Source organism: Topomyia yanbarensis, chromosome 2, assembly GCF_030247195.1.
Source record: "Topomyia yanbarensis strain Yona2022 chromosome 2, ASM3024719v1, whole genome shotgun sequence".
Lineage (NCBI taxonomy): Eukaryota > Metazoa > Arthropoda > Insecta > Diptera > Culicidae > Topomyia > Topomyia yanbarensis.
In genome coordinates, this window is record NC_080671.1 from 89,226,605 (window position 1) to 89,248,630 (window position 22,026).

Here is a 22,026-nt window from a genome sequence, read left to right on the forward strand (position 1 = left end):
ATTTCGTCGTATAGATTGGTGGCTTTTAAGAAGGATAACAGGACCTCTTCTCTTACCGGGTCGTTATCCAGTATCTCCCATATTAACAATGGGAAGATGTATTGCAGGCGGATGTCAGCATATCCTATACAGTTGATGAGGATGTGTTCAACTGTTTTTTCTCGTGTTGCACGTTTCACTTATTGACGGGTCAGTAAAGATGAAGGATGTGTATCCTAGTATGTCCGGTTCTTAGTCTGAATAGCACTTTTTGTATTTTTCTTATAACTCCGTCGACCTATTTGACTGTGTCTTCTTTAATATTCTTGGTGTCACCCCAGGATGATGTCCAGAATCTGACAAAGTGCTGCGCTACGGTGTTGACAAAACTGGTTGCTATGTCTTCTGCTACAGTTCCCTGTGACGGGAGCCTTGTGCTAGATCCGCCCAAGGTAGCTAGTTGGTCCGCTGCTGTTTCGTTGCCCTGAATGTCGCAATCAGCTGGTACTTAGCATATGGTAACTTCGTTGTCGCTATAGCTTTCGATGGCATGGATGAATGGGTAGCAGCTGTTTCCGGTTTGGAGGGCGGTTAATTACGATAAGGAATAGGAAAAGACTGTTGGGTCGTTTGGTGGTTTGGATATTAGAAGAGCCAGCGAAAGGGAAGTTGTTCTGCTAAACAGGTTACATTAAATGGAGGTGCTTGGTAGTAAATTGAATGCTAGCCTGATGGAACGGTTGTAGGTTGGAGATAGGCTAGTGATGAAGTTGTTGCGACAGAATGCGGTGGTGCGCCTTGTCGATATTGATGCCTGTAGTCTTGTTCCATTTTATGTGGCTGTAGCTTATCGTTTCTGCTAATCACTGGCAGCTTTCGCAGTCCCTTTTGATATTATGTAAATGTGGGGGAAGCATAGCTGTCAAAGGTCACGCCGAGCTTCCTTGGTTCTTTTTTGAACGGAATGGCAGTGCCAGCTAGGACGATTGGTCTTCCGGTTGAGCGGTGTGCGTCGTTGCTGCAGTGAAAGGTAAAACAATTTTTTGGGGATACCGCGAAATCCACTGATGTAACCCATGCTTAAGCATAGTTTTCCGACACAGCGCTCGAAGGGGTCAAGGGGAGATACGAAGATATACCTAATGTGCAAATGAGATCTCAATAGCTTCCTGGTTTCGCGAACGACATCAACGTCATTGGCGTTGATCGCAGAGCAATAAATAGACACTTTAACAGGGAGGCTATGAAAATCGGACTGACTACGTTCATCACTCTGTGGCACAGTAGAAGCTGAAGAATATCACAAACGCAGCTCCTAGTGGACAAACACGCTGCCCTCAAGTCTAGGTCAATTTTTTATCTATCCAGCTTTTTACGTGCCATAATGGCGGTCTAAATTACTCAGTTCGTAATACGTTTAATGGCCCTATTAAGTCATCCTACGTTAGTCCAATGAGTCCCAGTGAGATTAAGTCATCCTACGTTATTCCAATGCGTTGGATGTTATTCAATGAACGCCCGACATCTTCATCTGGGCGTTGCTGTCAAGCTGGCGTAAACGATTATTGCCAAAAAGGGCAATTAAACGTATTACGAACTGAACAATTTAGACCGCCATTATGGCACGTAACTTCGGAATTAGTAGCGTTAGGTAGCCATAAGAAATGTAATGAGTCGCGGAAGTGAAAAAAATTTACCAGAGATTAAATTAAAAGACTAGCAAAGTCTGCACGACCAATGGAAGTCTTTGTAATAACATTCCCTATAAAGGCTGATAGAATGGAATAAATGGAGAGGCGAAAACATAATAATGCTATTTTTGCTAGAAGTTATACTAAGTAAGTGAATTAGATTCAATATCTTCTAGATTCGCGCCTAGAAACGGTTGACTGTTAACAAAGTGAATTACTGAACAGAAAAGAAGAGAGAATGGGTCCGTTTGTGGTGCCTAGAAGATTGGAAGTAGCCGAAGCGAGCTTGTATCCAGGAGGAAACATAGATATTATAAAAATACCAGGTGATGGGAATTGTTTTTTTTTCTCAGTAGTGCAGCAATTAACAAGTAGGAGAAGATTAAATTAGTAGACTAACAAAGCTGAATCGAGACTTCATAGGATAACGAATATTAGACGAAGCATTCAAAAGCCTATGAATTGCGAGTAGCTATGGAGGATCACAGATTTCAGATTATAGCTGGGGTGAACGGGGAGTATTCACATTGGGCAAGAAAGAGGATTGATTGAAGAGTTTTTGAACAATCTAGCCAAAGCAGGAACATGGGCAGACACGGAATCCATAAAGGCTATACAGAACACGAAACATTAAAGTATAAAACCCACACTAGGAAACAATCGAATCAAATAATTCAGATGATAGACAAGAAAGAACTATTGAACTATATTTCAATGGAATGAATCATTACGACAGCGTAAAACACAAAAGAAACAAAAAAGAACTAACAATACAGTGCTACAGTGATTTTGTACTTTTAAGGTGACCTAGTATACTTTAGCGATTTTTCCATGAAAATTATGAAAAGGTCATTTCTTCTTCTTTCCAAAGCACCATTGTCCAAATCCATTGAGAAATGATCGCGTAGAAAAAAATTTCGTGCAGAAAATCCTGAAAAAAAATGTTTTTTTGCTCTGAATCAAGATTTTGAGGGTATATTAAATTGATCAAACGTGGTTTTGTATTGTATTTGACGAGATATACAACCTTTAATAGACCACTTTAAAAGTACATTCATTTTTTTTTTAATTTTGTAGCACCGTGTAATCAAAGACAATCTAAAAAAGAATACCATGGAGAATGCAGAAACGAAAGAACTTTATATTACTGGCGTTCAGCAGGAGATTATCGAATAAAAATTCGAAAAAGGGATCTGTGTAACATAGATGCAGAAAGTAAAGCTTTTGGGGAACTACCAGGGGCATTGCTAGAAGATATTAAGAATTACTTGCAAAAGGACGAGGAAATACAGTTAGTAGCAGATCAAATAATATGAACGACACTAGCCAATATATGGGAGAAAAGGGCGGTTATTGCAGATGAAAGTGCGATAGAGAGGATTGAAGCACAAAGTGGAGTTGCTAAAAGTGAAATTAAACTACACTCTTAGAAAAAATGAAAATTACATTTGACGTAAACAAAGTAATGTATTTTTCCATCCGATATTAGGATTTCACATGCTATGATATGTAAAATTGAATTTTGTGACTCTTTTGATGTAAAACTCAGGCTGAATGACCTAGAAAAAGCCGAGCACCTCACATTTTTACATGAAATTACAAGTAAAAATCAGAGCAATACAAACAGTGAAGAAAGCTTTATTGAGTATCAGAGGTTGTTGCAGGAATCAAAAAAAGGTGAAACAGATGATGAATTAATGAATGCCAGAGTGGATTTAGCTATGCTGCAGGAAGTAAATGTCAGTGGGCACAGAATAAAAACGAAGAACTATATTTCCAACCGCAGAAACACGAACAATTCAAAAGGATTTGCCATATTTGTAGAAAAGACTCAAACATAGTTATTTCAGAAGTAAGGAATATTAAAAAAAAATATAATGTCCGCACTGGTTCAGATTAATCAAGATGGGAGAAAGCTATTAATCATAAATATAAATGCCTCAAATGACAGTCCAGATTCATTTTACGCATATCTAGGAAATTATATAATTGGAAAACCGAATAGAAACGGAACGATTATCGTCAGGGATTTCAGTGCGCAAATCGGAGAACAAGTCATCGATGATAATGAAAAGGAAGTTTTGGGCAAATATAATGAACATAAGACAGAGCACGAAGATGGAGAATATATGAAAATGTTTTTAAGAGCGCTATGAGATTATGTAAATCGTTGTTAACGACATGGACAAACGAGAGTCAGTCATCACAAACAGACCATATAATGACACCTATGAAATCAATTTTTTTTTATCCCTTTATGGGCAGCTAGGGCCGAGGGTGGTGGCTAGCGGGTTTCATACATCCTTGACCTGACGGACAAAGCTATGGTGCCTTGAACACAGGCAACGCAGATCCAAGGCCATCATTGAAATGATAAGTTCTGCGTTTGAGATGTACTTCCCCCTGTTGCCAGACGAATACCTGCAATTATTACTTGTTGCTTTGTGTGTATGAATCTAATGTTCAGTCCTGGGTGGTGTATGCGTGGAAGGTGTGATTTTTAGCGTTCGAGTCCAGGAGTGCATATCTGTCTGGGTTAGTGTGGGCGTTTACTAATTGTGTAATAGTGTGATCGCCAAAGGCTCGAGCATTTGAATGCTAGCGTGTCTCTAACTTTGCGTGCATAAATTCGATTTTAGATTCGTGTGGCCATTCGCATATTCACGTGTATTCTTGAACGATCGCGCGCGGACCGTGAATATGATAATTAATTTTTAGTGTATGGTAGAGGAACGTGTTGTTTGGTGAATATGCATCATTCATTGCATCATTCTTGATTGGTCCAACTGAAGGCATGAGTCGAGAGTAGAGAATTCCGAACGTAGCTGGTCTATGATCGCGCGAGTGGTGGGTTAATGCTTGAGACCGCGGTTGTAAAGTTATAGGTGCTGAAAAGTTCACTTAAGTAAGGGGGTGTTTTAATGTTGGCGAAATTGCGAGCGTAGGTGTGTGTGGATGATTGAAATTGTAATGTAAATTCGCGTTTTTGACCAGGTTTGTGTTATCGCGAAAGTTAGGGGCGTTTGTGCGCTTTGGATGTGAGTGTATATGGGAGAATATGCTATTGATTGTGTTAGTGAGTATGAGCAAATACAAATTAAATACGCCAAGGTTCCATACAAAAGGGTGATCATTTTTTGACTCACCGAAAACTAGATTTAAAGAACCCTATGCATGAGTATTGTTTGACAAGTTGCCAATACTGAAAAACAGTACGAAATGGCAACACGTTTTGAAAGATTCGATCAAAGCATGTCGCTCTTAGGTCTGTTTTGTGACAACATTTGTTTACGTTTTTTGTGAAAAATTTGGTACCATGCGATGTAAACCGCTGCCGGCAGCCAGCATTGATTGTATCGTGAGTATGCATAAGGTTACAAATATTTACTGTGAAACTTCTAGCAAAACTAGACAGTAATAACGAAACCTCACTCCTGTTTCTGTAGATATTGATGGAGCAATCGCAGGAGGAATAGCAGCTGGTCCAACCAGTCTTGTAGCAACAGGCATACCAAAACCATTTTGCTATCGTCACCGGTATTCCTCCAATCTAGCGAACGCTGTTTAAGAAGTTCAATGCTCCGTTCTCTGATTATTTCGTTGAACTCGTGAGGTTCACAGCTGTGCAAAATATCACGAATTAATTAACATCGTGTTGAACCTGATCAACACAATTCGTAGAAACGCAACAATTTGTTCGTTACTCCACAATCGATTGGGACATGGAAGAATCACGCATATTAGGGTAAAACATGGACGATAAATTGAGAACACGGCGGGAACTTACATAAGTGATCACGTTACCGGACAAGTCAGTTGAAAATGATACTGTCGAATGGATGTTCGTTCAGCATCCTACCCGTTGGTGGACATGATCGAAACTTCGGAGTAGTGGCCCTTAAAAGGATATTCCACGATGAACTGAAACCGTACACGTAAATCCAGTTTCTGTCCAAATAAAAAAAGCGTGCAATTGTCATTGGAAGTTCGCTTAAGCTATCGGTTTGTACTGAGAGCCTAATCAGCATATATCAAATTCGTTTTATCAATAAATGTTAGTTTGTTCAATCCGGCATTCGTTTTGTTGTTTAGAAGAATGTTGGCTATTTTGGAGTATAAAGAATTTAGAATTCGTTGACTGTTAGAAGAAACTCAGCGTATGAAAAAGATGGCTGCTGACCGAACTGTCTTACCTGACGTGTCGAATTCGTCTGAGAAGTACGGTCTTATGAACATACCTTCAACAAATGAAACCCGACACGCGAACGAGTTCCGGTTGTATTTCATCCTATGCAGAGCCCAATATAGTGGGAACTACGCTTGAAGCAATGATCTACAAAATAAAAATACTACTCAGAATAACTGTTTCACGCTTACATATGTTAAGCCAATTAATTTGACAATCAGCCTTATTCTGTATTACGACGGATTGATTTTTCGAAAGAATGTGGTTCGATTGAATTGTCGTTACTGAGAATACAAATCACATTCGTTCGAAAAAGCGATCCGTCGTAATGCAGAATAAGGGTGAATACGTGAAACAGCAGTCCTTTGCGCACTCTAGAGGCTACCTTCTATTAGGCGCATTCTGTTTTTTGAATGCTTGAATTCTTTGCTTACCAAGATACTAAGATTAATATTCTGTATACGTTATCAAAATCTGACCAAAGATGACATTTTAAAATAAGATATTTTGCTAAACTAATCTTGCTTTATGGGAATAACCTTCAAGTTTAAATGCCGCAAAAAGATCAGTTACCCCCGTTTAATCTATTTGTGTTCACAGGACCCAAGAGATTTCGTTTCGTTTTCAGTTTTTTACAGACACTGAAACTGTTTGGGATGTTATGTTCAATTTTTTATATAGCATATACGCTTTCCAAGTAGTATTCAAACATTTGATAGATCAGGAAAACTAGAATAGCCACAGAGGGTTAAACTATTTTGCAGTTCATTGTTGTTGTTTGTATAGTCCAAACTTTTACACGGTAAAATTGAAGTTCCTCAGTTTTCATTTCTTGACGGCCTCGAAACCTTTCTCGTCTGTTTTCACTAAATGAACGTCCACTTTACCATTGATAAACTGACCAAGTTTGACGAGAAAAATCCATTCGGCAACGAAGCGCTATAGTTCACCACGGCCTGGTGTACGGATTTTTTCGACCAGTCCACATGGTGTACGGATTTTTTCAACAGAGTTGGTCAGCTTAACCATAGACCAGAATCAGATACATTGACATTATGAATTTTCACGCAGTTCTTCTGATGCATCATCCCGGATAAGGAAATCGTTCATTGTGCTCGCACAAGATTCTACTTATAGAAACGTCCGGATAACCACTGGCCTTGGCTACTTGTGAGATGTTCGTGATGGATATCGAATTGATTGGGGTAACTGGCGATCTAGCCAAGATTATAGCACCTGCAAGCTACACTAGTAAATATAAATAATCAAAAGGAAATTGATTGAATCAAACCGCCATCCGCCTTTTTAATGAAAGTTCTCAACACATCCTTTACATAGCCTCCCTCAGACCTTCTCAACTTGTTGATTTGAACTGCCCTGCAAACTTTCGTAAAATCATCGTCAAACATGGTTTGGATAGGCACGTGAAACTTTCTGAAATCGCTCCAACGGGCGAGGCATTTTTCGCCAGTAACAAATCTTTTCTGATTTTCTTCCTTGTATCCGACTAGAAATGCCGCTGATATGTTGCCGGAGCTGCTTGAATGTGATTTTTTCCCGATAGTTCACACTTCTTTTGGAGAGTCTCTTCTGAGGTGTTGCGGTTTACTATAAAATGAAATGACATATAGATTTTAGCCGACAAACTTATCTTAAACTTACCTTCCCACAGAATGTTCTCTTCGGACAGCAGTTTTTGCAGTAGTTCATGAAGAACAGCATTCATTTTTTTCAAAATTTGAATACAAGATCTGACGGTGGAACTGCATTCAGCAATTTTATCGACTAAGTGTAGATTTTATTAAAAACAGTAAATTCTATGTTTCTGATTGGCACTGTCTGAGGTCATTCCAATGATGTCCGTTTGTTAGTTAAATCTTGCTTACTCACGACGCACCTTATTAGAAACCATCTCCGGTACAGGTTTGTCTGTCAAGCAAAACTACGCTTAACAATGCACCAAAACAACAAGGCGCTTCAACACCGGCATTTCACTAAAGGTTATCATTTGGATTAACACTGTTTAATCACTACTGGTGAGCAGAAGCATACTTGTAACAGTTGTGACGGGTGAGTTGAAATGAAAAACGGTACGGCACAAGCAGTCGCATACTAGCGAAAACTAGTTTGTAGCAAAATTATTGTTTTGCGAAATTGTCTCGGCATTTTGGAAAAGTGCCCTTTAACTATATACCACACGTTCGACCATATAAAATAGATGTTATTTTCAACGTTAGCACTTTTCGTCAGCCAAGGCTCCAAGAAAATAATCGAAACATTTGAATATGTCAGAAAAGCAAAAACAATTTCTGCAGTGACGCCAGTTTTAGCAATATTTCATCAAAGTACACTGTCACTTTGACACTACCTTTCCAGGTACAGGGTAGCTTAAAACGTGTCCTCGAAAAATCATGCGAGCATTCCGTATTAACATATTTGTATTTGGTATGAGTATGAACCTAACTTAAGATATAGTAATAAAAGGAAAAATAACATGCCGAATGTTTCTTTTTTCAGGTCACTAACCGTGCATTGCAGAATGCCCGAAAACTCTGAACTAGGCCTCGTCGAGTCCAGTCTGTCAGTCTCGTCCTGTCGTGTCTGGGGTTTCCAGGTTACATGCATTCACCAGATGAGACTAGCTTATGTCAGCTTACTTGTGCACTGGTTTCGTATATTCGAGGCGATCATCAAAATGATAGATCCTACGAGTGAATGGATTTGGCCTAGTCACCTGTCAAGCATTTGTGTATGTTGAGATATGTGTGGAGCCTGTAAATAATATTCTAATACGAATAATAATTTATACGTTAAAATAAGAAATTTGTTATATAGTACTTGCAGTTTGTTGATCGTTCCTACTTATCTGATTCCATCAAGTATTATTCTCATACTCATCTCCATTGTTCTAAAACCTGGCGACGTCTGATGGCAGAGAAGAATAATTGTTGGCAGCAATGTTGCTCTTCTTGGATGTATGAGCTCGAAAAGGTCATCACAAGAATAAAACGCATGAGACCGAAAATAAAAAAAAATAAAATAAAGAGAAGAGTTAGTATTGTTATTGAGTATTAATAATATTCCGATTTTTTTTTCGAGAGTTGTCCTACTGGAGCTGTGGAGTTATTTGATTCAATTAAGGCGTGGACCTAGACTTCTGGGATGGAGGATAGAGACTTCCGGACGTGAACGATTCATGAATGCGCGAGTGCGGGGGACTGTAGGTTCACGCTTGAGACTGCGTTTGAGTGATTACAAGTGCTGAGACGTTCATATTATCACCGGCATGTTATAATGTCTGGAAGAGTGCGAGTGTAGGTTGCGTGGATGGTCGCGAAGGGCTCAAGCATTTTTATATTTGTTTGTCGCGTGTATGTAACTTTGTGTGTATACATTCGATTTTATGTAGTTTAGTGGATATGAGCATTATATTTTTGATTGGTCCACCTGAAAGCATTGGACTTATGCTACTAGGGACGAGAATAGGGGATTCCGGACGAAACCAATTCATGATCGCGTGAACACGGGCATTTGGAGGTTCACTCTCGAGACCGGGATTGTTAATTTATAAGTGCTAAACCATTCACTTAGTCACCGGGGTGTTATACTTTTTATGAGATCGTGGGTGTGGTCGTGCGTGGATGATCGCGAAGGACTCGAGCGTTTGTATGTGGACCTTTTTGTCGCGTGTACTAGTATGTATGTAACTTCTCGTGGACACATTCTTTTTATAAGCGTGTGGCCATTCGCATGTTCACGTATTCTTCAATGATCGCGCGTGGACGTCTTGTCTAGTTTTATTTCTATTGGTCCAACTAAAGGCATGAATTTGGGTTGCTAGGATCAAGGGCGGAGACTTCCGGAGGTGACCGATTCGTGATTGCGTGAGCTTAGGTTCTTAGGTTCCAACGTTCACCTAATCAATCGGGGTGTTTGAATATTGGCGAGATCGCGGGCGTTCGTATTTGTGACCAGGTTTGTGTTATCGCGTAGGCCACGTTTGTACGTTTGGAATGAGAGATTGTTAGTGTATATGAGAGAATAAGCAATTTGTGTTAGTGAGTGTTAGCATAGATCTAATTGAAAATATAGCAACAAAAGAAGGGTGCATGCAGAGAGAATTGGGCCCTAAACCTACATTGTATATTATTTGACCATGGCAGTGGATAATAAAGGTCGCCAAGTTAAGTACTAAAATTGATCACAATGTAGCTTAACTAAAAAGAAATTAATCGTATCCCAAGTTTCTGTGATATAATCACTGTAATACTGCTTTGGTGGAAAAGCCCCCGGACCACATCAAGGTACAGTATTATGCCGAGGGAATGACACCTATGAAATCAAATTTGAAAATAAAATTCATCCGAGCAATGTAGACTATAGTAATAGCGGATAACAAAATAATACTTATAGGTATTAAAACCAGCAAAACAAAGGTAAAAGAGAACGCAAGGCGCAAACAAAGCTTGCGCCAAATTACATTACAACAAGAACAAACTCAAAAACAGTATCACAACATATTAAATGAACTACTACCAGTAGCAGTAGAAGCTATGAAAAACACAGACGCATACGACAAATAGTGGCAAGGGCTAATATGCGTGCAAAACAAGTCCTGAAAACCAAAAATAATCCAATGACTCCAAAACGAAAGACAGCGCTGACAAAATTAATGTTAGCAGGAAGAAAGCTAAGGTTTGCAAATAAAACAGGAATTGATATTGACTAGTATAGGCGGGAGATGGAAATAAAGTGAGAAGAATACAAGGTAAGCATCAAGGATCATAATGAAAAAGAAATAGTGAAGTTCTACAATGAATTGAAAGACTATGAAATCCGTAAACGGGTAAACAGGTCATATAATTACTTGAAAAATTTCACAAGAAACAAGACATCTAAAAAAACAATCATATCCATGAAGAAATGGTTAGAAAAATTAGACACTAACTGCAGGAGAACCGATGATAATACAACAGGACCTAACAGTTGTCCCAACAAAAGACGAAATAAAATAAATAATAAAACAACTTCTGAATGATAAAGCAGCAGGCAAAGATGGACTAAGGGATGAATTTATCAAATATGCAAATGAGGCGATTTTAGACGATATTTGGCTTGTGATTAAGAAAGAGTGGCAAACCAACGAAATTCTGAGGAAATGGAGGGAAGCAGTACAAATCCCAATTCCAAAAAAAAAAAACGAAAAGCGAAAACAACAGCAGGTTTCAGAACAATTGAATTGTGCAACCTAGGATGTAAAATATATGCATATTGAAAAGACTGAAGAAATATACAGGAGAACCGGGATATCATCAAACAGTATTCACTAGAAATAGGTCCACGGATGATCAGATGTTCTACGCGAGAAGACCCCTAGAAGCGTTTTGAAATACGGGAGAAACGCTAAGTGTAACATCACTAGATACCAGAAAAGCATTCGAAACTGTAAACCTAGACTCAATTGAACAAATCTTAATAGAACTGCAGGTACCACAACCTATTATAAATAGAGTGAGACAAGCAATCAATTGCGGGGTCAGCAGTATATTGTAGGAAGGAATAAAAACAGAACCAAAAATTAAAGGGAAGGGTATTAAACAAGGGTGTCCCAGGTCACCATATTTATTTACACTAATAATGCAAAGTGTATTATAATAAATAAAACTAACATTTCCATCGCTGAACTTACTAGAACTTCATGAACGGGGCCTTCCAATAATATTAGCATTAGCAGACGATTTATTACTTTTAACTAACAACATGAAGGATTTAGAGCAAATAATAAAAATATTAAAAGAGAATATAAGTATAGATAAAAAACCTGTTTTAATCCACCTAGTGTTGCAATTGTGCCTTTCTCATTTGTGCAAACTACGATTCCATGGCTGGTTATGTTCAATACAACGGTGGAAATGTATATTACATATTCAGTACGATTTGCACATACATACAATGGATCGACAGCCAAGATCTTGAGATGCTATGTGTCGACACTGAAACATCGCTTGAAACCAGCGGCGGATCAAGGAAGAGGATCCGGGGGGTCTGGACCCTGCCGAAAATTTTCAACTTGTTAAGAAATTTTAAACTAGTTTCAATTTTAAAGTAGCAATCCCTCATTTCATACTCCTACCTACGCCTAAATAAGTCAAAAAAAATCGCCGGGATTAGGATGACGATTTTTAGAGTGATTGTATAACATTTCTATATGAGAAAGCCAAAAAACGTTTAAGGTAGTGAAAAAACTTAAATATTTGAGAGCATTTTTACAGAAACCTTGGATAGATGCAATACAACAAGAATAAGATGCAGACAAACGATAATTAGCACACGAAGAGTAATAGAATTCATGAAAAAGTTTACACCTAGCTGGAAAATAGCGGCTTCAAGGCTGCAGCGTTAGTGAAAAGAAACAGAAAATCTATAGCTAGACACGAGTTGCAAATTTTAAGAATTATTACAATACAGCAGAGACAGGCCGAAAGGAAGAATAAAAGCGTCAAGACTATTAAATTGAAAAAACAGCTACAAATTATGAGGTTGAAATACTGGGTACATATACAAAGAAGAGAAGCATGACACCCTCATAAAGTAGGAGAATCAATATTATTCAGCAAAAAAAAATGAGCAGGCCGGCTAAAACCTGAAAATCGGTAATGGAAGACAAAGAGAGATTAGGCAAAATGACTGAAACAGAATGGCGGGAACTAGCGAAAAACAAAACAAATATATAACAGAATAGGTCGCGAAGAAGAATCAATATCTGAAATAGAAGATTGAATAAATGAAATTGATTGGATAAAATGAATTGCACAAAGAAACAAAAGAGCAATTTAGACGAATTAATTGGAAACACAAAGAACAGAAACAAAAATAAATAACAATATGAAAAAGACAATGTGGCAAATATTGAACTGGAAAACATAACGTAATGAGGAAAGGAGCACCTTAAATTAAAATCAATATGCGGAATCCATGTTCCAATCCATCGGGAAATCGGTAGAACTAATACCTACTATATCCCGAGATTAAGATATTTACATGGGGTGATTGGACCATATGCAGGAAAACAATTTTCATAATGCTAGAAGGTTAACATACACACACACACATACGTCCTTCCCTCAAGTCCAGTTTGTTTACATCAAAATTCTCCGTATTATTGACTCGTTTTTATCCAGATGTTGTCATTTACAAAATACAGCCAATACAAACCTAGCTGCATAATAATGTTTAAACTATGCACGCAAAACTCTATTATGATTACGAATGTAATTTGCATTGTATTTTAAATTTACTGTTCATCCAAAACACAAGTCTTAAACATAGGTAGTCCATGGCTCTAATTCAAGGCAAAATCTATTGTTCAAGTCACCATGTTTTCAATTTGTCTCTTTGTAGAAAGCGATGAATAGAATTAATTGTAAAATTCAACGATGCAATTTACTTGGAAATATTCATAGTCTAGCTTAGAACAACTAAGTTTTAGATTAAAATAATTACGATATTCACTGTTGTAGAAACCCCCCCCCAAAAAAAACGAACACACCGATCATTAGAACGGAACCACAGATGAGTGCATGCTTTATTTATACACACCGTCAACCTGCTCCGACTTGTGGCACTCTTCTGAATGGAGCTTCTCTCTTTCGTAAATTTCTCACGATTGTGCGCGGATTGTTTGTAATTCAGTTTAGCATTGAACCGAAACGCGCTTTAATATAAACGCGCGAGAAACTGGTTGAATGTATCGGCACTATTATTGTGTATACCCATATTCACGTAACGCACCAAGATAGAAAATGTTCTTCCTTTTTCAACTTTCGAGTGTGCCTGACCAACCAGCACCAGTTTGGGTCCCAAAAATATGGCCCCGACAGCCGAGAATGGGGCGAGAGATAAAATGCGAAACATTCCCCAATGCCAAAAAATTGCGTTGGTTCACGGCATCCCACCCGCACACCTTGTGCGCTTCGGTACACTCTATGCGAGCGAGCGGTGAGCCAGCCGACAACCAGTAAACAACATTCCGTTTTGGACGCAAGTCAACTGTCAAAAATATGAGAAATTAGTTATCCTATTGGAAACTCTCGCGGCCGACAACCTTGTATTAGGGCATTACAGAATCGGTCTACCCGTTGATCACCTTCCAATTTCGGAAGTAGAACCAAACAACTACTCGCATTTGTATAATTAATAATAGGTACATCTGGCAAAACTGGTCTACTACCTTCAACGATGCTTAGTAGGATGTCGCCGTGCGTGTTGATATTCCAGTCAGCTACACAATGATTCAATCTCAACCCAAAAAAAAGCAGCACCGCACTGTTGACGATTCACTCACTGATACAATGCTGTATTTTGACTACCGACAGCGTACTTTGCACACTTCTTCAATGGATGACACACGATATTTCCTATCTCTTGGTTGCTGTTTACAGAAACATCAATGTGTCATGACTTTTGAAGGTTTTTAAACCGTCGCTTCGTGACCTGATGGTTTTTTTTCTTTCTTTCAGCTCAACACGCAAATATCGCGAAGAAATGTGGCGAAAAAACACGTCCTAAAATAAAAACTTCACTCTTGAATGACACTTACGTACTGTCACATACGCAGAAAAACACTCGACGAAAAAAAATCTCGCAGCTTGCTGCCACCAAAAAACACTAAAAATAATTATTCTCCGTGAACACACTGCCGAAAAAATCAACGATCATGAAACCTGGAGGCGTTCTGCGAATACAAACACAAAATCTCAAGCCGAATTCGGGACAGCCACAGAGCACCGAAAAATCAGTGCACGGCCAAACTAGCAGACGTCCCCAAGGCGCAATCGCAATATTCTACCAAATATCAGAAAACTGCACACTACACATCCGTGCACTACGGATTCGGTTGCCGCGAGAGCGCCTGGGGGGATAGTATCTGACTAACAAGCGACGTCGACGTCGGACAGGAACAGGGCCAGCGGGAGGCCGGACTACCGGACACTATTGAAGGGAACAAATAAAAATGGGGGGAACGCACAGAACACACTGCATTGGACGCGCACTCGCCAGAGGAGCTGAAAAGCAACTAAATCGACCTGAGTGGAATGGTTACAGCTTAGCGGACCGCGAATAAATAAAACAACAACAAAAAACACCACCAACACAGAAAGCTCTCCATCGAATGCGCACACCGTGAGCCGTGACGGCGCGGCAGCGTGAGCAAGCCGGTCCGACGCGGTTGAGCAGACGAGCGAGAGGATTTCAATGCAGATGAGAATCGGCGGTACATTTAGTCGGATTTTGGAGATTGAAATCAACGAGTTGATTTTCTATACAGAACATTTTTATTAAACGAAATTTGTGTTATATTACGTTCACACTACGAGTTAAAACATGTTTTAACGCTATCTTGATGACATTTTTCTTGTTGCTAATTATTATAACATGTTTTAACTCTGTAGTGTGAACGTAATATTACCTGCCCATACGGGATACCGTCTATCGAGTCTGATTCCAAACTGTAGATCCATCTTCAGAATTGACGTCGAAGGAGACGCACGGTTATGAAATGTTAAAGGTAGGTGACGTGCGGCCATTGCACATACACTAGTTTAATAGTTATGAAATTGTTGACCAACCTTTATCAAAAAATGATTATTTTATAAACTTTATAGTATGTTCACACTACGAGTTGAAACGTGTTTTAACGCTATCTTGATGACATTTTTCTTGTTGCTAATTATTATAACATGTTTTAACTCTGTAGTGTGAACATAGTATTATTCCACTCTAGAGTGTTCCTCACTAACTTGAAAAATATTTTCAAGTAGGGCAGACGAGCCCTTATTCATCTCATTAGTCAGTGTGCCGCACTATTTCGTTGATAACTTGGCTTACAGTCATTGGATTGCGCTCAAATAGGTATCAACATGTTTGCTAAGAAGTAGTGAAGGGTTTTTTTTATTTTTTTAATTGAAATAAAATACGTATAAAACCGTTGACAACCATTATTGTATATGTAGTTGGTAGCATATGGTCTACAATTTAATATTTCAAAATAATTTCAGATGAACGTCCAACGTGACTATGATTTAGAGAGGTCGGCCTAAACTTAATCAATTTTGTTATTTGTTTTAAATTAACTTTTGGTTGAGCGGGGTTAGGCTTCCAAAACCCCACATTGGCTACGCCACTGCCTAAAATACTACTACGCGTATTTGGCAACGTCGCCAAAAGTTGCCAAATGGACCATGACTAACGTTAATGAAATCTTCGGGAAACGTCTGTCAACTGCAAGGAATCCAGAATCAACGCCACTGAAAGTTTTGGAAAATAAATTAATGAAAAAAAACATGTTTTACGATGACTCTTAACAAATTTGTGTCTCGTTTAGATTGAAAAAATAAATGAGAAAATGTCGAGGAAGATTGCTATTTCGAACCACCTAAACCACCGGTCCCGATTCTCAGTGTACTTTTTAGTTCTGCCCGAGCCAGTGCGCAGCGAACGACAAAAACAGTTTTTATCATATGGTGCGCCTCGTCGGAAAAACAAGAAAGAAACTGTTTATTAAATCCTCGATGTAGTGACCTGTCGAGATGAGTGAGTCGCAGAAGCAAGACGTGGTGCTCCAGCTAAATACGGAAGCTATAAGGAATTCCACGAAGGTCCGCCCGAAAATCTCTAAAATCGTGACCGACCATCTTAGATTCCGATAAAACTTTACAGGTTCAACCGTCATGGAAGACTAAACATTTTAAAATAAAAATTTGTTCGATTACACTATTTTATACAGTAAAACTATCTGAGAACGAAATACATACAGGTAATGAATACTTCTGCACGAAAAAAATATACACTAAAACAAAATGTTGTGTCATTTGTCACAAAAACAAAAATTTATGATGAAAATTTAAATTACAAAAAACCCATTCTCCTAATTTTTTATATTTTGTCAACAAAAATCTGAAGAGAAAGGAAACATTTTGAATGTGGTTTCATGATGGAGAAATTATCAGCAAAAAAGTTTTTCTAACGATAACTATATACACGTTTTTAAATTTCATACTAATTGACATACAAAACTATAATTTTATTACAGAATATAAGTATCATTTTAAATCAACAAATATCTTTCAAAATGCGACAGTTGTCGAGATATTTGGAATTTTGCTCCAACAAAAACAATTAATTCATGTAATTATGTCCTTTTTAAAGTTCTTCGCGTTACCCCATCATAAATTATCAAAAGTCTAATGTTTATCGTTTTAAAGACATAAAAGAAGCTTTTTCAGTGTATTTGGATGATGGAGAAGCTTTAAATAAAAAAGTTTTCCTAACAACAACTTTTGACAAATTTTTATAATTCATAATTATATAATATATTTATATAATACTATTTGCAGTCAAAAGTACAATTTTATTTTTGAATATGATTCTAAACGCCATTTTAAATCAAAATGCTTATAACAAAAATTTTTTGAAATGTAGTAGTTCTCGAGATATTTTAAATTTTGTTTTAACAACTCAATTATTTTGTTTTATTACGACCTTTTATTCGCGTTTCTCCATCAACAACAGCAATTAGTTTTCGTAAGGCGCATAACATTTCCTATAACTTTCTTATTGACATCAACGCGATATTGTAAACCATTTGAAAGCGAATAACTTTTAAAAAGGATATAATTACATGAATTAATTGTTTTTGTTGGAGCAAAATTCCAAATATCTCGTAAACTATCGCATTTTGGAAGATATTTGTTAAATACATTTTGATTTAAAATGATACTTAGAATTATATTCTGTAATAAAATTACAGTTTTGTATGTCAATTAGTTTGAAATTTAAAAACATGTATAGTTATTGTTAGACAAACTTTTTTGCTGATAATTTCTCCATCATGAAAATACATTCAAAATGTTTCTTTTCTCTTTAGATTTTTGTTGACAAAATATAAAAAAATTAGAAAAATGGGTTTTTTAGCAATTTGAATTTTTATCATAAATTTTTGTTTTTGTTGAAAATGACACAAGATTTTTTTCAGTGTATATTTTTTTCGTGTAGAAGTATTCATTATCTGTATTTTGTTCTCAGATAGTTTTACTGTATAAAATAGTGCAATCGAACAAAAAAAATGAAATTATTGCACGTAGAAACGTTTACGCCCTTTTAAAAATTGCTCTTGTATCTTGTATTGTATATTGAAATTGCCAGAAAAAATCATGGAGATTCATAAACGAACACAAATGTAAACTTTCGTTCGAATCGACGATGGTCATATTTTGCGGTCAGCCGGTTTCTCATGGAATCCCTCTATTGACGTCCGGTCATTTTACATAAGATCGGGCATTCGTGAAACATTTGCTGAATATGACAATGAAGGTTAGGCTTACGGAAGTCACCTCTATCGAGTTCTACCATGTCAGGCATTCTGTAGTAATATCGTTCAACAAATTGGCCCAGGCGAAATCAGTGATTTTGTATAACAACTTGTAACACGTTGTTGTGTGTGAAAACGCTATAATTTAAATCTTCATAGATAAGCTGATCAACCATACGGAATTTGGGAGAACTGTACGGTTTTTCAGAGGCATGTCCGGAAAAAGTAGCTGTTCGAATATGTCCGGAATTTCTACGGAATTTTCGAACTCAGATGAAGTAGAAGTACCCTCGGGACAACACAAATTATTCCACAAATAAAAAAGTTTGTTTGTTGTTTGTAGTTTGTCAGGATCCAAAACACTATTTTGATGATAAAAAGAAACCAGTAAATGAGAGTGATTAAAATCGATTTTTGTACGAGTTTTGGGAATAGGTAAATATTAATAATTTTTCCTTACACAAATAAAAGAAATGAACCGTTGTCTATCTAACTATCCGTCTCGACCAGTCATTTATACCATTCACATAAGTTGGGTTATATTATTGGATTTAGTGTCTAACCGGCGCTAAGCCGGGGGTTCCTAATATCGATCCTTTTTGTCTGAACCGATGTGGAACTGAAGCCCTCAGTATCGGTAGTGCCAGTGAAATGACGATACCTGCATATTTTTGTTTTCAATTAAAACGAGAAAGTTGCACTTACTTTTTAGCGGCGCGATATAACTACTCACTACTCAGATACCTAATGCAACAGTGCGGGTTATCTGCTCTTTCACTTGTACTCCATGGCTCTTAAAACGTATATATGAAATGTATCAAATTTTAGGCGTTTGTCGCATGTGTCTATGAGTATGTAACCTCGTGTGTATGAATTCTATTGTATAACGGTATAGTCAGGTCAAGCTCTTGAATGTTTATGCAAACTGCGAGTCTGATGCTTAATTTTGAGTGTGCTATTCAGATACTAGAAGAGAGGGAGCTTCCCCATGTCACTAGAGTGCCCCACAATGAAGCTTGTTGTCTAATGTACATGAGAGTCATTCATTTTTTGAGAATTGTCCAACTAAAGGCATGTACGAAACTAGCAGCCTGGGAGTAGGGGGCGTAGGTAGGGTCGGGGTTTCCGGACGTGATCGATTCATGATCGCGTGGAAACGTGCGTTTGTATTGCACATGAGACCGTGTGTATCAATTCATAAGTGTTAAAACGTTCACCTAATCACATGGGCTTTTTTATGTTGACGATATTACGGACGTAGGTTTGTGTGGGTAACCGCAAATGTATGTTCACGCTGGTGATTAGAGTTGTATTATCGCGAATGTATCGAGCGTTTGTATTTGAACCGGTTTGGCGCGTAATCGTCTGTGTACTGTGTGAATAAATTCGTTTGTATAATCGTGTAATCGTTTGCACATTCGCGAAGGCATTTAAATGTTTGCGCGAGCCGCAATTTTGAGTGTATGCCTCACATCTAGAAGAGAGTGAGTTCCCCCATAGCATGGCGCCCTGAGACTTATAGTGTGCATGAGTTGTTTTTTTTTTAACGAAGACTGAAGGTATGGGCATTGGGCATAGGCTGCTAGGACCAAAGGGTCTTTTGAATGAGATTGATTCATGGTAGCGTCGGTATAATCGCAGTTGACACCGTGTATATTAATTAGCAAATGCTATCATATTTACTTGCTAATTGGAGTGTTTTATGTATGCTAGATCGTCGGCGTAGGTATGTGCAAATCACCGCGATTGCATGTTCACACGTATTATGAGATTTTTATTGCCGTTAAGGGCACAAGTGTTTCTATGTGAACGTGTTTGAACGCGTGGGCGATTTTACCTCGCACATGTTAGCGTGTGCATTACTTCATACTGAAGTTTAGTTTTGAATGTACTAGTGTATACAAGTTCCGTATTTTAGAATGGAAGCTCCCGGACGAGTACGATTCATGAACGCGCGAGAGTGGGCGTTTGTGCGTGTCGCTAGAGACGGCGTTTATATATTTGAATGTTTTTATGATTGCGAGATCGTGGGCGTAGAAATGTATGAATGCTCGCGTTTGCAACCGGTTTTGTATTAAAGCGAAAGGCGAAAGAAACTTTCTGTTAGAGATCAATATGAAGATCTACAATTATGTCGAATAGAATATGAATATGACTAAACATTTTCCTAGTTGACGTGTTGGTATTAATTGTTGATACTGGAAGCAATAAGTATATACAAAATGGTATAAAATAACGTGGCCCTTGTTTTTGGGTCTTTTCGTATTAGACCGGATATTTGCCAGGTGGAATATTTGCTGAAAGTTTTGAAAACTAAGCCTTACGAAAGTCGCTTCTATCCAATTACATCATATCAAGCATTCAATAATGATAATATTCAAAGGTTGCTCCATGCAAATATACTTATTTTACATAACAACCTACAAACACGTCACTGATCGTGACAGCCTTAGAATAAAATTAAAAAACTTCGTGTTTATAGATAACGGCAAAATAGAGATGCAACTATACGATAAGACGCTTTATACTTCCGATATAGCCTTTAAAATTATCATGTCGCAATACTGAAAAATGAAATAAATTACGATGGAAACAGAGACAAACATATTCCTAGATACTACAATAGTGATTACGTGGTAAGAGTGTGGCCTTCCTACCTGACAATACACAACCCAAGACACTACCATTCCACAGGCAACGCTTTGCACGTATCAATGACAGATATATTCCTAGCCGTTCTATGTTGAAACGATGCACGATCTGGTTCAGGTTATAATGGCAACTGCAAACCGCAAAAACTGTGTCCATTAACTCCAAATCAAACACAAGCGTCATCAGTGAGGAAGCAAATAATAAAGAAGACGGATTGACACTCGTGGTCTGTACTGGCCAGAAGTAAGAAAGAAAAACCTACCGCGATCATCAAGTATTGTACGATCACGGGGAATCTCTACGCGTCATAGTAAATTGCTTACTACTGACGAGATAGATTCGAAAGAAAGAATGATGCATTGCATTGTTCATTAAATGAATATTACTGCTACCATATTGATTACCCTCACCCATCACCATATTATGATTTTATTCTAGAGGCCATCAAAGATAGAACTACGGAAACTATGTGATACGAAGAAGAGTTTTTACGTGTACTGTGACAAGTTACCGAAACCAAAAAACCACACGTAACATCCGTAGCCTAATGCTGAAATTGCCAATAACACTGAAAGTATCCATTGATTCCTAAAGCTAGTGTTAGTCCATTATTTTGCTTTATTTTATCAATATTTCGATACAATTGTATTGTTTAAGGTTCGAGTCTCCACAATAAAGACAGCCTTGCGACTACTCTTATATTTTTGTGGATTATGCCTAACGTACATTATGCCAATCGTCCATTATGTCAGACTATACCATTATACACAATACATCTTTGCACAACCAAAGCAATTGCCAAATTTTGGGAAACTTTCCGATAATATTGACGGCAACAGCCACGTAAAGTACCTCAAAATCAACAGCCATTACCATCATTGATCAAGTTCATATACGCGACCCACAAGGGTAAGGAAGAAATCATATATTCGTGAACATTTAGGCAATCCAGGAGCGGATCCAGAAAAACCCCTCCCCCTGGATCCACTACTGAAGCAATAACAACGATGATGACACGGAAGTGACCGAGATATACATGACCGACCGCCAAGACGCTGTTGGCGAGGGAAAAAAAATTCTCCGCATAGTAAACAGATCTCCAAGCGCGATGGATAGTCGCTCGCACCAGATCTGCCGGACAACCACTA

At 38.0% G+C, this 22,026-nt stretch overlaps 1 protein-coding gene and 1 long non-coding RNA gene across 7 annotated transcripts in view; one reads left to right on the forward strand and one right to left on the reverse strand.

The window, feature by feature from the left end:
* The window catches only part of LOC131678789 (dnaJ protein homolog 1), a 276,420-nt gene extending 261,497 nt beyond the window's left edge, over positions 1-14,923 (reverse strand). Inside the window, exons 1-2 of one of the 6 annotated variants that reach the window (XM_058959090.1) lie at positions 14,792-14,923; positions 14,087-14,420 (exon numbers count right to left, since the gene is read on the reverse strand). The gene's annotated coding sequence lies outside the window, so the exon portion shown is untranslated. Of the gene's footprint in view, positions 1-14,086 lie in introns of all 6 variants that reach the window. The other 5 variants (XM_058959087.1, XM_058959089.1, XM_058959088.1 and 2 more) reach the window with 5 other exon arrangements.
* Positions 14,924-15,179: 256 nt separating this feature from the next.
* Positions 15,180-16,272, forward strand: LOC131683990 (uncharacterized). The gene is made up of 2 exons (XR_009304598.1): positions 15,180-15,424; positions 15,915-16,272. It is a non-coding gene; the product is annotated as an uncharacterized LOC131683990 (long non-coding RNA).
* Positions 16,273-22,026: the final 5,754 nt, after the last annotated feature.